The sequence below is a fragment of the Canis lupus genome, chromosome 3 (assembly GCF_048164855.1).
Source record: "Canis lupus baileyi chromosome 3, mCanLup2.hap1, whole genome shotgun sequence".
Taxonomy (NCBI): domain Eukaryota; kingdom Metazoa; phylum Chordata; class Mammalia; order Carnivora; family Canidae; genus Canis; species Canis lupus.
In genome coordinates this window covers 10,016,720-10,032,922 of record NC_132840.1, presented here as the reverse complement: position 1 = coordinate 10,032,922, position 16,203 = coordinate 10,016,720, and the positions used below count along the sequence as shown (strand labels likewise).

Here is a 16,203-nt window from a genome sequence, read left to right as displayed (position 1 = left end):
ATTCCTTCTTGCTAATTTTCTTGTCAATTCTCTGTCCTCATCTTATATGACCTCTTAGCAGCATTGACACTGCCAGCCATCCCCTCTTCTTTGAAATATTTCTTTTGCAGGGCTTCCCAGTCACCAAACTCCCTTGGTTCTTCTCCCTCAACGACCCTTCCTTCCCAGTCTCCTTTTCTGGCTCTTCCTTCCCTTGTTACCTGATGATCACAGAGCTTGATAACTCCTCCTGTTCTCTGTCTACACCCACTCCCTAGATGTCTCATTCAGGTTCAGAGATTTAAATGCATCTATATGCTGGTGACTCTCAAATTTAGACTCAACTTCTCCTGTGAGGTCTAGGCTCCTGTACCCCACTGCCTGCTCATTCCCTCTACTTGAGTGTACCAAACTTAACAAATACAAACCAGAAACCTTGATTCTCTCTGCAAATTTTGCTCCTTCCTCTGACTTGGAAATGGCAGTCATCCTTTACTTCCACTTCTCTCTTACACTGTGTCTATTTCCTTGGCAACTTCTGTTAGTTGTAATGTCAATGTTCATCCAGAATCTGACCACTTCTCACCAACCCTGCCATATTTTCTTCCTTTCTTGTCTCTTTACAGTCAATTCTCCACATAGGAGCCAGAGAAACTTTAAAAGGCCATCTCTTCAAACTCCAAATCTCGTATGCTCAAAATAAAATCAAACTCCTTGCCATGACATGCTCTTGCCCCATCCCACCATTAAAGTCTTACTGGTTTCCCTACTTCTTGATTCAATCGAACTTTCCTGGTCTTAGAGCTGATCCTCAAACACTCCAAGCTTATACCTGCCTCAAGGATTCTGTATTTGTTGTACTTTCTTCCTGGGACTAATTTCCCCCAGGTTTTCTCATGCTCCTTCCCTGACATCATTCAGGTCTCTGCTCCAAATTCATCTGCTCATAGTCCTTGATTATCCCTTGCAAATATACCTTTTCCACTCTCCACAGTTCTCTTACCTTGAATAATCTTTCTTATAGTGCTTCCCATCTTTACCATTACATCATATGTTAATTTATTTATCTATTCCTTGCCTGTCTCTTTGCATTAGACATGTGTGCCTCTCTTGTTCTCTGCTGTGTCTCCAGCTCTTGGAACATTGTTCGTCTCATGGCTGGTGTGCAATAAACACTGGTGGAATGGATGGATGAATAAATGGATGAAGAGATGGAAGTCAATGGGAGTCTCCCCGTTCTCCTGAGTTGGCAGCTAGGAGACTTTTGGTTGGCCTTTTTCTCCCTTGCCTTTACTTTGATTCAATCACAATGGCTGGAGTCAATTCCATTTCTGGAATGGCTTTCACTTCCATCCCTCCTATTCACGATCATATCCTGCCTCAGGTCCTCATTTACTCTTCAGTTCCTAGAACTCCTAAGTAGTTTCCTCATTCACACTGCTTCCTCTCTGCACTCCACCATGCATACCACTGCCAGAATTATCCTTCTGAAACATGGCTCTGTTCCCAAAGCTTCCCCAATCAGGAGGTTGGACACATAATAGGGACCTAACAAATATTTCATAAATAAACAATTAAATGAATCTCACTGAATAAAGGCAAAATTCTTCAACTTAGTAATCAAAATCCTATACAGCCTGGTCTCCCATATAAGATCTCTTAACCTGTCCAGATTAATCTATTAGTTCTATGAGATTTATAACCAGTCTGCAGTATCCTCACAAATGATGTATTAGAGTGAATCATATACATTTGACCGCATGTGACTGATTTGACCTACAAAACAGTCCTTTCATATGGCTTAATTCAATATAAAGGTTGTTTTTTTGTTTGTTTGTTTTTTCTTTTCTTTTTTTTTTTTTTAACCTTTGTAATTTTGCTTAAGCCATTCTAAATGCCAGATTATCTTCCTGGGTCATCCAACTTATTCTTCAGGGTCCAATTTTAAGTCTCATCTCTTCCAAGGAGACCCCAGAATGAGTAGTTTTTCTTCTACACTCACATAGGACTTTTCCTTTTTTTTCCCACTTGTTCTCATTTGCCTTATAATGACATTGCTTGTGCCTAGCTCTCTCTCTTGCCGTTATCTTCTGCAGTTGTGAGTGAACTCCTAAAGGACAGGATCCTGTACTATCCATCTTTGAGTCTTTCACAGTTTCTATTAGAGTGCCTTTACACACACCAGTTGCTCACCAGATATTTGTTGAATGTACTCAAATAGTGGTGAATTGTCCCAAGCATATATAACCTTATACTCTCCCTTATAATATTGAGATAAATAGATTTATGGAGTCTACAACAATATCTTTCTTTGTTTTCTTTTCTTTTCAGAGAGAGAGAGAGCGAGAGTGAGCAAGCATGGGGAAGGGATAGAGGGAGAGAGAAAAATCTTAAGCAGGCTCTGCACTGAGTGCCCAACTCGACCTTGATCCCACAACCCTGAGATCATGACCTGATCTGAAATCAAGAATTGGACATTCAACTGACTGAGCCACCCAGGCACTCTTAAAAACAACTATTTCTGAATTATAAATATATTTTCAATTAGATATTTTGCTATCACACCAAGATCAGGAAAGAAAATTCATTTGGGGTACAGGTAGAGGACTGCTGTCCAACCCATGTGAGACATATCAACTTCCCAACCACAAAGAGTAGGTGGTGTATGACGATCTTTCTCCTGGCCTATGTGACACCTTTAAGATATGAACTGACCTACAAGGGCTATGACTTTGGATAGTCTACAGATAAAGCCTCTGTTCTGAACATCAGCAGCTACTTCATTTGCTCTAAACAATAGGCAAAGGAAGGGAAGCCGCTGATGCTTCCGTTGATGATGATGATGATGACAAAAACGATAATGGCATTTACATGATTCTGCAGTGCTTGACAAACTCAGCAAATTACTTGTAAAGTCGGCAGTCAGGGCTGTCAATGAGAGAGAGTCACCTCTGGGCCAGAAAGCAGCGGCCAGATTTACATAAAGGGAGAGAGCCCATAGCACCTGACAACTCAGGGAGAAGTGTATAAAGGGAGCCCTGCATTCACAGGAACTCACAGAGGAAATGAGCTTAAGCTGCAATGAGACAGAAACACAAATACAGGGAAGGACTTTCTGAGAGCAAGGGTCGTAGCAAAAGAACAGATGCCCAGAGAAGGTCATCAAACTTGCTCATAAGAAATGAGGCAGCATGGTGTTGGTGTCTGAATAAATAGACCACTGGAAGAAAGCAGTAAGTCTAGGAAGAGACCCAAGCATATATGAAAATTTAGTACATTGTAAACATAAAGGTGGCACTGGAAATCACTAGGGTACAGATAATCTTTTTAATAAGTGTTTCTAGGACAACTAGGTAGCCAGTTAGTAGAATTAGTTAAGTTAGACCTATGCTTCCAACCATGTACAAGAATATACTCTGAAAAGGATCAGAGAGTTATAGGAAAAAATGAACACAACAAGTCCTGGAAGAAAACATGGGTGAATTCCTAGGTATGGAGAAAGGATTTCTAAATTGAATCAATGTCCCAAGACAATAAATGAAAAAAATGATAAATCTGATAGCAGAAAAAAAATCTTTTTTAGGTTTGTATGGAAGAAAATACCGTAAAAACAAAAAAATAACAAATGAGAGAAAATGTTTGCAATGTGTATTGCAGATAAAAGACTAATTTGTTATATACAAAGAATTCTCAAAAACTGATGGGAAAAAACCAACAACCAAATAGGAAAATGGGCAAAGGGAAGGTACAGACAATTTGAAAAAGTATATAAAAATAGCCTTTTAAACATAAGAAAAAATGCTCAACTTCACACATGAGCGAAATAGTCTAAACACACTGAAACAGTCTGGCAGTTTCTCCAACAATTATAGTTACCATATGATCAAGCAATTCCATTCCTAGGTATATATACCCAAGAGAAATAAAAACTTATGTTCACATGAAAAAAAAATACATGAATATTTATAGCAGGATTACTCTCAATAGCCAACTGGTTGAAACAACCCAAATGTTCATCAACAAATCAATAAACAAAAATATTACTTGACTGAGCAATGGAATATTACTTGGTCATAAAAAGGAATGGTATACCGGTACATGCCATAACATGGATGAGCCTTGAAGACAGGCTAAATGAAAGAAGCTAATCACAAAAGGCCACATATTGTATGACTCCATTTACATGAAATTTCCTAAACCGGCAAATCTATGGACAGAAAGTAGATCAATAGTTGCTTAGGACTGGGGGAATGCGGAGTAGGAGAGTGGTACCTGACAGGTACTGGGTTTCTAAACCTGACATAGTGATGGTTGCAGCTATCTATCAACATACTAAAACCCACTGAATTGTACACTTTAAGTGGGTAAATTGTGTGGTATATGAATTATATCTCAATAAAGCTGATTTAAAAGCTGACACTGAGATATTATTGCTCACCTATGAGACTGGTGGTACATATTAGAAAGCTTGATACATTCTGCTCATGAGGCCAAAGGAAAACAAACAGGCACTCTCATACCTTTTGAGGGAAAACAAATTGGTATGACTACTAAGGAGGAATTTTGCAATATCTAGCAAAACTATATATTTTATTCCTAGCAGTCAACAATCTCACTTCTAGGAATTTACCCTGAAGATGCTGTCCAACTATATGAAAATACTATATGCTAGCTTGAATACTGAAGCATTGTAACTGCAAAACACTGGAAACAGTTTCAATCTCCACCAATAAGAGCCCTGCTGGACAGACTGTGGTAGATTTGCTCAGTGTAATACTACACAGCCAGAAAAGAACACTGAAGAGCTCCGTGAGCTGATGGGAATGATTTCCAGGATGCATTGTTAAAGGCAAAAAGCAAAGTACAAAAATTAATTTATAGCATGTTCTCCCCCCCACTTTTTTTTTTATAAGAAAGAAGAGGAAACAAACTGTATATGTATTTAATTATGCTAGCAAAAAGAAACGTGGGGGAGAAAACCAGAAGTGAAGGAGATTAGTTCCGTGTTAGGGGTGTGTGGCCATAGGGAGGAGGAGTTAAGGGGAGTGATGCTTCTCTGGATAACATTTTTTAACTAGTTTTGATGTTTATAGTCATATTAGTGTTTCGTGTACTCAAAGAATCTACAAGGATGAGGAGAAAGCTCCTAACAGAAACAAATGAACCAAATTAGATTTCAAATGAATGGCATAACCATGCTGAACAAAGGGTGGAGGGAGAATTATGTGAAGTAAATTTCGAAGACAGTGTTTTGACTACATATCCTCAGTCTAAAGACAAAAAGAAGCATAGAGAAATATTGAACTCTAATTAGTGGTTTTGTTTTTTACAGTGGTATGATTGAATGATTCAAAAACTACTTTGTATGTATTCTAGGATTCAGCAAAGGAATAAATATATTGAAAAAAAAGGGGAGCTAGATATCTCACTATTGGAGAAGTAGTAATTTTAAAAAAATATTCAAGAAGGCGAAGCCCAGAATGCAGTGGGATTAGAACTGAAGGTATCAGTATGTTTTAAAAACAGATACAGATCTTAGCTCTGTCCATTGAGAGGGCCTAGAAACAATGACACACTATTAGCTCTCCTGCCCAGAACCTGATGCCCAGATCTTGGTTTTTAAAATTCCATTTTCTGTTATTCAAAGGATTTAGGCCCTGTTTGCAAGACAGCCGATTTCAGGGCAGGTAAGGTACAAGACGAGCCTGAACATCTTGTTCCAGAAACTGCTCAAAAAATGAATGTCAAAAGGACAGAAAGGAATCCCACTGTTCAACTCTGAGACAATGTGGATGTGAAAATAAATAGTGGTAGTAATGGATTACAATCCATTGAATAATGCATAACATTCCATGAATTCATACAGATATCAATGAATCAATAAATAAACATAAATATGGGATAGGGGAGGATCTTCAACAGCAGAACTGAACTAATAAATGTGGAATGACACAATGAGAAAAATCACCATTTGGCAAATATTCTAAGCATCAATGGAGACTCAAATTAGCGGGTACAAGTTTGATAAGGATTGCATATTTACATGGTCTCAGAGTATCTTCCATAAATTTCTTATTAATCACAAAGGGGAAAAAAAAGCAACTTTCTAGTGGAGAAACCTGACACACGGCACCTTGGCCAAGTAATCACAGATAACATCACCAATAATGACACCAACCCAACATCGCATCCCTCTGGCTGGATGCACCGAGGGAGACACAACATTACTTCTGGGGTGTTTTCTGCCCCAAATTCATCACCCAGATCTAATCACAAGGAAACATCAGACAAACCCAAATCGAGTAACCTTCTACAAAATAAATGGTCTGTACTCTTCAAAAATGTCAAGGTTAAAGAGAAAGAACAGGGAAAGATACAGAAAGAATGAGGAAGGTTCTATTTCAAAAGAACCCGAAGAGATGTGACAACTGCAGGCAGTACGTAGTCCTGGGTAAAGCACATTATTGGAAGAATGAACAACATTTGACTTTGGACTCCAGACTAGTTGACAGTATTGTATAAATTTTCAATTTCCTGATTTAGATCATTGTCCTGTGATTATAGAAAATAATATCCCTGTTTTTTGGAAATATGCAATGAAGTGTTTAGGGGTAGAAGGGTACAAGATGAGCAACCTATTCTTAAATGATTGAGAAAAATGACATAGATACACACCACATCTCAGGGGAAAACACTGATGCAGCAACTCGGAGGCTCTGGAGAGAACCTGGGTCCCTGGGGTTTCTGTTTTCCAAGCTGGACCAAACCCTCCTTGAGTATTCCTGTACTGTTGGTGGAATTCCTCAGCCCCATTCCCAGCTTAAATGGTGTGAATATGATCGGTCTGGGGAAAAAAAAAAATCCTCTTCCCAGTTAATAGCTTTTTTTTTTTTTTTTTTGTATAGCCTAGGATTTAAATCCTTTTTATTGTTTTAAAAAATATTATCCAATTAGGCCTGGCTATTTTCAAACATGATGTTAGTGAGTGAGAACTCTCAAAAGCTGTTCTGGAGCTGCTGTGTCCCTCGGCAATTCCAGCTAGGGGCCCTGCCAACCTTTGGGGCACATGTGTTACAGCTTCAGCTGTGGCTGGGATTTGGAACATCTTGGCTCTGAGCTGTGAAGCTGAGCCCATAAGAAACCAAGATTTTCTACTGAGCCACTTCTGTGTGCTGCTTTATTTCTTGGCGATGTCTCCCAGGCTGGGATGAAAGCATGGCACCTCCTTTCCCTGAAGGTATGGGGACCCTGCAGCACAGCATGGATATATGGATCTGATTGATTCACCTTCTACCTGCCTTTTGGAACTTCCTCAGTCTTCAGGTAAATACCTGTCCCTCACAGGCCAACACCTGGCTTTGACAATCTCACCTACCTATGACCCTCTGTATTTTCCTGCTCTCTGTCGCCTTGCCCCAGCCATAAGCGCAGGGCCTCCTGTGTTTGGTGGAGTTCAGAAGAAGACAGGTAGCTTACTGCTTAGCCAGCCAAGCCCTGTGGTATCTGAAGCAGAGAGGACCACTGGACCTCTTAAGGAGAGTGACAGAGCCATGGAACAGGACACCCGTGGTTATCATGAGTTTCAGATGCTAGAAATGGGGACCACAGCCCTAGTCAAAAAGACCCATGGCTTAAAGAGTGCAAGGCAGAGACAGGAGCTTCTTCTCCACCCTATATCATGAACTAAATCCTCACTATTGCAATCATAAATAATAAATAATTCCTTTAAGAATGATAATGATTTTTCCAATTAATCCTCATGCTCATAAATTTGTAAGGAGGTATGATCATTCCCATTTTACAGGGGAAGAAAAAGAAAGCTCAGTGAGGTAAAATAACCAGCACAGAATTCCACAGCTGTCAGATACAAGAATCTGGTTTCAAATCTGGGTCTCTGTGATGCCGGAGTCATAGAGAGGTGACTTGCTCAAATGTTTACTGCTCCAAATGACCACAGCGCCCAAGTGTACCAGTTAAGTACTCCCTCCAGGTCATCCCCAGCAATCTTCTTCCATCGTATTTTACTTCCCAATGTGGCAGGACTCTCAATTGCTGTCGTTCTTTTTACCTAGAGCAACCTCACCTCCAAGGGAACCACCTCCTCTCCTTGACTTGACTCGGCTCCGCTCTCCATGCCTCAATGCCCAGACGGGATATCCCTGCAACTCCCAACTGCACACAGCTTTGTCATGGAATAATGCAACACACATCAGCACACCAGCAGATCTGAGTGAGCTTTGATGACTCGGCTTGTCCCTCACACAAACCCTCTTTGCTTCATGGGTAGATCTGTGCCATCTTCACTTTTCTCAGAGGTAGGTACCGGAAGCCAGTTCACCGGGGCCCAGGGCAGATAGAAAGTCATTGGCAGGTAGCCAAGTGTCGACTTGGAGCTGTTGGCTGTGTTTCAGCATGACTGCCATGGTAAAACATTTGCTCTGAGCGCTGCATCCTCTGTTTATCTGTTACAGTAGTTAATTTCATCTGTTTTGCAGAAATATTTACTAAGGGTGAGTGATGGAGGCAGGCAGCTGTGGCTGCATCCACTGCAACCATACGGTTTATTTACAACCGTGGCTCTGTGGTGCAGATAGCACAAAGAGGATTAAATTATACTTTGTAGATTAAAGTCCTGAATACTATAAAACTCCTAAGCCTTTGTATGCTAAGCAAGAACTTTGACTCCCATTGGGTTTTAAGCTGATATTTTGCACACACAGAAAAGAGTGAAAACTTTCGATATTTAAGTATTTCTTAAAAAGCTGTCAGAATATCAAGCTTGTTCCTTAGGCAGCCCATTGGTGACGGGGGTGGGGGTGAAAAAAAAAGCAGCTTCACAAACACCTTTTAAAGGGCCAGCGTGGCTGGCTTCACTGTCACTATAAACAAGGCCCCTCTGTCTCTGTTTACTAATCTCCTTGAACTTGGAAAGGCAGCCTGCTTAAAAGGAAACTGCCCCCAACCTACTAAAGCCATGGTTTATTTTGTGCTGGCGGTCAAGGCATGCTCCATGTAATTATACCTCCAGCACCCCACCACTCCAAGCTTGCTTGACATGGGTTAGAAAATAAGTCTGAAGGAGCCGCTCAGTATTGTCCCATTCTTCGAGGAAATGGGAAAATGGGAGGGGTCAGTAAGTCTTCTGCGATGTGTTGTTAATCACCTCTCTGGAAGGGTCCTTCACCCTCAGGATGTGTCATTTCACCCCCCTCCCAGCCCCCAAGCCAGGGCCTCCATCCTCTTCAGACCCTGAAAGAATTCGGTTCAATTTAGCCTTCTCCTTGATCTTTAAAGTTTTGCTCTCAGCCCCTTTCCACTTGAAGCCGCTGTTTGATGTTTCCATGGGTGTTTCTACTGATGGGCTTCACCCAGAGAGCTTTGTCGTTGACTTTGAGAGTCTGGCGCTCAGAGGCTGGACTGATCTTTGCAGGTGTTATTTTCTGCACACAGTGCAATTAGCCAACGAGCCAAATTGGCACGAGCGGTGCACTCAAATCTCTTCTCATTGAACCCTTGGTGCTCATTGGGAGGTTCTCATGGGACCTGTGTTCCCAGTGAAGGATGAGAGAATTCCCTTGGGGATGACTGGCCTCACCAAGGCCAGCATGAAGCAGAGCCCTGCCAAGTCAGCTGCCAGAAATCCAGGGAATTCTCAACTGTTGGAAACACACTGATGTGTTTATATAGGGAATCAGATGTTTTCTTGTGGCAATACAATTGGTTCAGTTGAGAAGCAATGATTTTCTTCAAACACAGTGTGGGAAAATAATACTTTTCAAAAAAAAATCTGGAGCAGCAACCTGGGGGATGGTTTCATGATCCTGTCTGGGGACCCAATGGATCTTGAATTTCTCGGCCTTCCTTTTGGAGCCTCAATAACATAGATCAAAGCAGAAAAGATTCCCAGGATGCATTTTTTATCCTTTTCCACCCAGGAATCTCCCAAGGGATTCCTCACAGCTTCCCAGTGCCTCCACACCTTTGTTCTGATGCAGCAATGGTACTGAAAATCTTAAAATCTGGAAAGGACGCAGGAGAGAGAACTGGGAGGCTCTGCTGTCAATGCTGCCAACCACACTTCCTTGGAATTCCCCTAAATACTTTTTGCATACCCTTCCCCTCTCCCTCTCCCTCTCCCTGGAGTTACCCTGACACCTGTTGGAGAACTAGCTCATGAGAAGAATTACCATAAGCCAAGTACCCAATCATCATCACCAAAGAGGATCTGTGAGCCGCTGCGCTGTGGTTAGTGCTAACCCCTAAGAGGTGGGTTAGCAGCCATATTAATAAAAGGCCATCACATCGTATCTTTCACCTACGGGATCTCGTTTCATTTTCCATCATTTCAAGAGACAAGGAGCATAGATATTATTAATCAGTTTTTCTATGTGAGGAAGCTTGGGTAGAGAGCAAGTTTTATCTATCTTCCTTCATCTTTCCCTCCTCCCTCCCTCCTACCATCCCTTCCTTCCTCTTTCCTCTCTCTGTTTTCTCCTTCCTTCCTCTCTTCCTCTCCTTCCCTCCTCCTCCCTCCCTCTAGGCTTCCCTCCACCCTTCTTTCCCTCCCTCCCATGAGCCTTTCTGCCTTTCTCTCTCTCTTTCCCTTTTGTTTACTTTCCTTCCCTCCCCTCTTTTCTTCTCTCCCCACATTTCAGTGGACCTTTGAGAACTCAGGCCTGATACCCATGCCTTTTGCCTTCCCAACTGTTTATTTCAGAAACCATGTTGCTCTTCTCTACACAGAAAAGCCTACTTTCTTTTAAGTGAAACACTTGGAAGGGGATGCTGAGCCTCCATCAGCCCAGATTCCAATTATAATGGACCTATGGCAAGCTATGCTGATATCACATCTGATTTATTCAAACCCTCTTCCCTGATCATTACCTTCTCCATTCAGGACAAGAATATCTGCTCTTTCTGGGTGAGGGAGCAGCCTGATTATAGCTTCATTAGAAAATGGTGCCGCTCACTCTTGCAGTCTAATTGGTTGACAGGGTTTGGGATACGGAAATGTAAATCACTGACAGTGTGCGTGGCCCTACTTTTATCACAGTGAAATCCTCAGCTGTCAAAGTGAATGGTTATGTGAAGCGGTTAATTTTATGTGTCATTAAAGGAACCATAATTGCAGCAATAAGTCTTTCCTGGATTCTTTCAAGAGGTTTATGCGGGATTCCCTGGGCTTCTCAATGTCTTCTTGACACCTTACACCACTTTCGGTATGGTGGCAGCTGTTGCAAGTTCGGGTAGCGAAGACTCTAGCAAGAGAGTTTGGCCCATGCTTGGTTTCTCAGGATTCTCAGAGGCACCCTCTTCAGTGAGCATTTTTCCTGTACTCTTGCCTTCCATCAAGGGTGATAACGCTCCAGAGGGCTGCAGGCAGCTGCTGTCTATGGTCCTGGTGGCCTGGTGGCACCCCAACTCAAGGCACACTGGTTGGTGAACAGGCTTGAGAGTTTTCAAGCCACACAAACTATCTTGGGAGCAATTCCTTTGGAAGGAATTGGCACATTTGAGGGAAAGTCTGTGTTATCTCTAGGATTGTATTATGTTCCCTGAAAAGTGAATCACAGGCTTGCCAACTCTGAATTCCTTAAGACCACACAGGCCAGGATCCCAACCTGGATCCCAACCCACTCACTGGTGCACCTGATGACCGGAAAAATGAAGGAAGGTATCACCATCAGATGACCTTCTCCGCGTATGAACGGGACGTGACACTGGTGGCATTAAGCATTAACTGTCTGAGAATACATAAGGATGGCAAGTTAAACAGTAATCACTAGGTAACCATCTCAGACAGATAGAAAGAGAGGGGAAAAAACCCAAGAGTAGCAATCTTTAAAGAGAACAAGCAGATCTGAGTAATCCAATTTAGGGGAGATAAGGGCCTGCTGCTAGCACTGTCCTTTACCTGGACAAACGCCTTCGTTCAAGTGTCAACCCCAATCCGGAAGAGGTCACCGCACTGGGCCTGCTGCCTAATATACTCCTGAATTGGCTGAGTGGCTTTCCGAACAAACACACTGGTCCAACAGAATTGATTTTCAACAGGCCGTATTGGTCCCTAACGTAATTATCCGGCAGTGAGTCAGTTCACGGCAGCCCCTGCATTTAAACGCTGCTGGTCAGCCCTGGACAGGGGCCGGCCGGCCTCGAGGTGCCTTCTCTGAACACCACTTGGGAAAGCTATCTGTTTTCTTTCCAGCTACTTTTCTCCCCCCCTTCCTAAATAATTTAATGAGCAATGGAGATTTTGCACAGCTCCGTCTTAAGTGGCCATTGTCTTGCTCCTGTTTATGGGGAGCTGCAGAGACATCGGTCTCATGTGCCAATGAATATCAAGTCCTGGCTGTTTGATAGGTGAATTCAATTTACAATAAAGAATCAAACAGAATCCTTTTAAAACACTACCATGTTTAACCTCTTCCCTTCTCTGTGGGCTTCTTGGCAGCATGGTTCCAGTTACCCCTGTGTGTCCAGCCAGCCAGGGCTGGTCGGTGGGGCTGACCTCTCAGCACAGGGCACTTTTGCAAAAGACCCTCCCTAGAATCACTCAGTCCTGGTCCCAGTTGGTCAAATACAGCATGATCTTTGAAATTCCAGTTGAATGTTACAAAAATCTTCTAAATCTCAATGGGTTCCCAGGGCCAGGAGGCCTATTAACTGCAGTATGATAAGCTTTATACCCCTGCCAGGATGTCCAAATGAAATACCTTCTCTTTGGCTGTGGGAATAGTGGCAAGCCTCAAAGACCCCATTTTTCCTTTCTACTCATCACTTTCTCATCTCTTCAGAAACTCACATATTTCTCTCAGTCTGAACACTTACCATACTGGCGATACGCATCTCTTTAGTTCATGTCTCTAGTTCACAGAAAGGGCGAGAATGGGGTCTGAGGCATCCTTGGGTACCTAGCACCCAGTGCGCTGCACTGTCTAACCTAGGACTCAGCTACTATTTGTGGAGTCCCATTTAAGTGATCTGTAATGACAAAAGGGCCACTCGACAGCTGTGTGAACTTGGACAACAGCTTAACTTCCCCATTCATGTATTTCTTCATCTGTGCAATGGAAGTGATGATAGTACCTGCTGCATCAGGTTGTGATAAGGCTAAACTAAGGTAACAGGTGCCCAGCTTCTGGAACCAAGCCCCTTACATATAAAGCATAAAGTAAAGGCATGATTGGCTACTTCTGGGGTAGTATAAAGAGAATATGATGGAATCAGCTTGCCCAAATCTTTTCCTCATCTGAGACCTCATCTACTGTGAAGTCTATAGACTGCTAATCAATTAGCAGTGCTATCTAGTCTAGTCTCTCTAATTTGGCTTGGTATGGGGCAAGGGTCCCCAACCTGTGCAGGTGCCTGGTCTGGACTGTTTTCCCAGGAGCTGTATGGTTTGGGGGCCAAGCAAGACACAGAAAAAAAATACCCTCAATCGCCCTGACCTTATTCCCCGGGGGAACCCACACTGGCTGTGGCAAAGAGGTCGTGGTGGCCTTTGAGGAAATCAATCCTGTAAGTTCTCAAGAAACACTGTTCAATCACAATCGACCTGCTGGGAACCTCTGCTCTGGAAAATGGTAATCCATAGCTAGAACAGGTCTGCAGGAGGCAAGAAGAATGTACTCATTTACTTCAAACACTGAAACCACGCGTGGGCTCATGTCACCGAAGACTGAGTTCTGGTTTTCACTTACCTCGGAGCTCCTCTGGCCTTAGCAGAATTGAGAAAACCAAAGGTAGGATCCACATCCATTTACTTGCTCCCTTGGGATGAATCAGCATCCAGCTTGACTCAAGTGATCTCACTGAAATAGATGAACATTTACTGCATTATTTCTGGGGCAACCCAAACTCACTAACACATAAATGTTATGAGGAATAATGGTAATAAGGAGTTCGACACTCTTTTAAGTGTGCTCCTTGCATGAGTTCGTTTAATCTTACACGTCACATTATTATCATTCCACATGAGGAAACTGAGGCACAACAAGGTAAAAGATCATGGCGGAGATTCCAGCATCAGAACCATGAGCTGGGTCATGGCCACTCACCCATCCTGCTCCTTCGCAGGAGAGAAAACAGACAGAGATGCTGCAGTTTACATGAAAACATTGATGTTTGCAGCACACACCTGATTCACAGTGCAAAATGAGAAGGAGGGAGGAGAGGCAGGAGAAGACAGGGAGGAAGAAAAGAGGCTGGAGATACAGGACAGGAGGAGACAGGAAAAAGGGAAATACATTTTTAATACTTAAGATTATTATTTGTATTTATCAAATCAATAGCGTTCACTATAATCACAGGTAACGTGTGCAGAGAATATAAACCATGCGAGGCACCGCACTGTCTGCAGGGATCACATCCAGTTATCATATTTAATATTCATAATAAAACACTCGGTCACTACTAATGAGAAGCAAACTACTCAGGGAGGAAAACTGAGACTTGGAAGCTCTAACCCAGTATGTAGAGAACCAGAATCCAACTAGAGGGAGGCTGTAGGGTTTGGCAAATAAAATTACAGGACAGCCAGTTAAATATGAATTTCTAAGCAATCCCAAATCATTTGGGACATACTTTTACGAAAGCAACAGGCAATTTGGACCCACTTATACTAAGTAGAATCATTCACTTATCTGAAACTCACGGCGAACTGGGCATCCTATGTTTTATCTGGCAACCCTAAGCAGACGTCTTAATAGGTTGTCTCAAGTCTTCGTAGTTTCAAGCTGGCATTGACTTTTCATTTCAGGTCCTGCATGTATTCAACTGGTCAGATTCTCAGGGCCTCTATGCTGACAGCATCTAAATTCTCGACTGACTTCAAAGGCAAGTTTCAAGTGCCTGAGTGGAATTTCAAGGGTCCGTAAGGATCAGCTCGGTGCTTTGGGGCATGCCCACATGGGGCCCTCATGTCACAGGGCTCCACCCTCTGGCCACCTGCTGACTTCCTGGCCACATCACTCTGCCTCCTGGCCCGTTTGGTGTCTGCAATCAAACCTTTTCTGCCCCAAACAGAATGCCAGCACTTTCCCCAAGTGTGCACTTCAAGTGTGCACAGCTGCCTGGCGGATAAAGACAGCATCGCCGTCCAGCCTCCTTCCTGCCTGTCCTTCCCCTAAAGTACTCCTGAATAGGGTCAGGTTCTGGCTGTATTTTTCAGTCTCTAATTAGCAGATTCCAATTCATCACCCTGAGTATCTCCTGGCATCAGCCCCGAGATTCCCTCCTCTCGCCTGGTGAATCGGTCTTCATTTAAAACCCTCTCTCTTAGCCCTAAATGGAAATCAATTCTGCAAGTTTAGCAAATAGTTAATTACTCCACAAAGGGGATTGATTGGCCTTTGATCACCAGAAAGCTCTGCAGTGCTATTAGTCTCTTTCATCTGTGATTAAACCACAGAGAGAAAGAAACAAAAACTAAATTAGGCTTCTCCTGTTATCCTACAAATATTTAATGACGGGCTAATCTCCTAGAGGTGTGTTCAGGGGATACGCCGTTCCATCAGGAGCCGGCTTCCATTCAACCTTGAACCCAGATTCCATCTTTGTGGAGAGCGCCGCAAAGAACTTGACAGACGAACAGAGCTGGGCTCAAAGAAACCCTTTGTAGGACACACTCTTGTCTGCCTTTTCTTCTCTCTTCTTCTTATGTATGTTTTAATGCAGATAAAGATTTTCCCAGGGGTCTCCTGGTATGAATAATAATAATAAAAAAGGAAACCTGGCTTTAAAAAAACCCTCTCCATTTGGGCTTTGCTAACTCTCTGGCCAGAACCAGATGGGGTCCCGATGACCTGCAGATAAGGAGGAGAACCTTCTCCCAAGTAATAGCCTTCTTCACTTGGTACAGAAAGGGCAGCAGGCGGAGCGTTCTGGGGACACCTCCTCCTAAAGGGGTGCTGAATAGCAGAGCAGGAGCTGGGGCACACACTGCTTTGTCAATGATCTACATCAATGTGTACAGAAAATCATACTTTAAAAAAAGGCATTTCCTATGCAGTTGATAAAGAGTTCCGTAAAGCACAAAAGGAAACTGAGGAAAGAGCCATGATATATGAGTTCAAATGCTTCTTGGCTTGATAGAGGTGACCTTGGGCCAGCTGTTTAAGGCCTCAGACTTGATACGAAGGGGATGATCAGGGCCACTATAAAGGGCCTCTGTGCGATGGCATGAAGGACACTGCCTGACACACAGCAGAAGTGCCGGATATT

General features: G+C 42.9%; 1 protein-coding gene across 28 annotated transcripts in view; it reads right to left on the bottom strand.

Moving 5' to 3' along the window:
* The window catches only part of ZFHX3 (zinc finger homeobox 3), a 524,735-nt gene that overhangs the window by 479,393 nt on the left and 29,139 nt on the right, over positions 1-16,203 (bottom strand). For all 28 annotated transcript variants that reach the window (XR_012026543.1, XM_072817035.1, XM_072817111.1 and 25 more), the window contains one exon: positions 13,683-13,793. The gene's annotated coding sequence lies outside the window, so the exon portion shown is untranslated. The remainder of the gene's footprint in view (positions 1-13,682; positions 13,794-16,203) is intronic.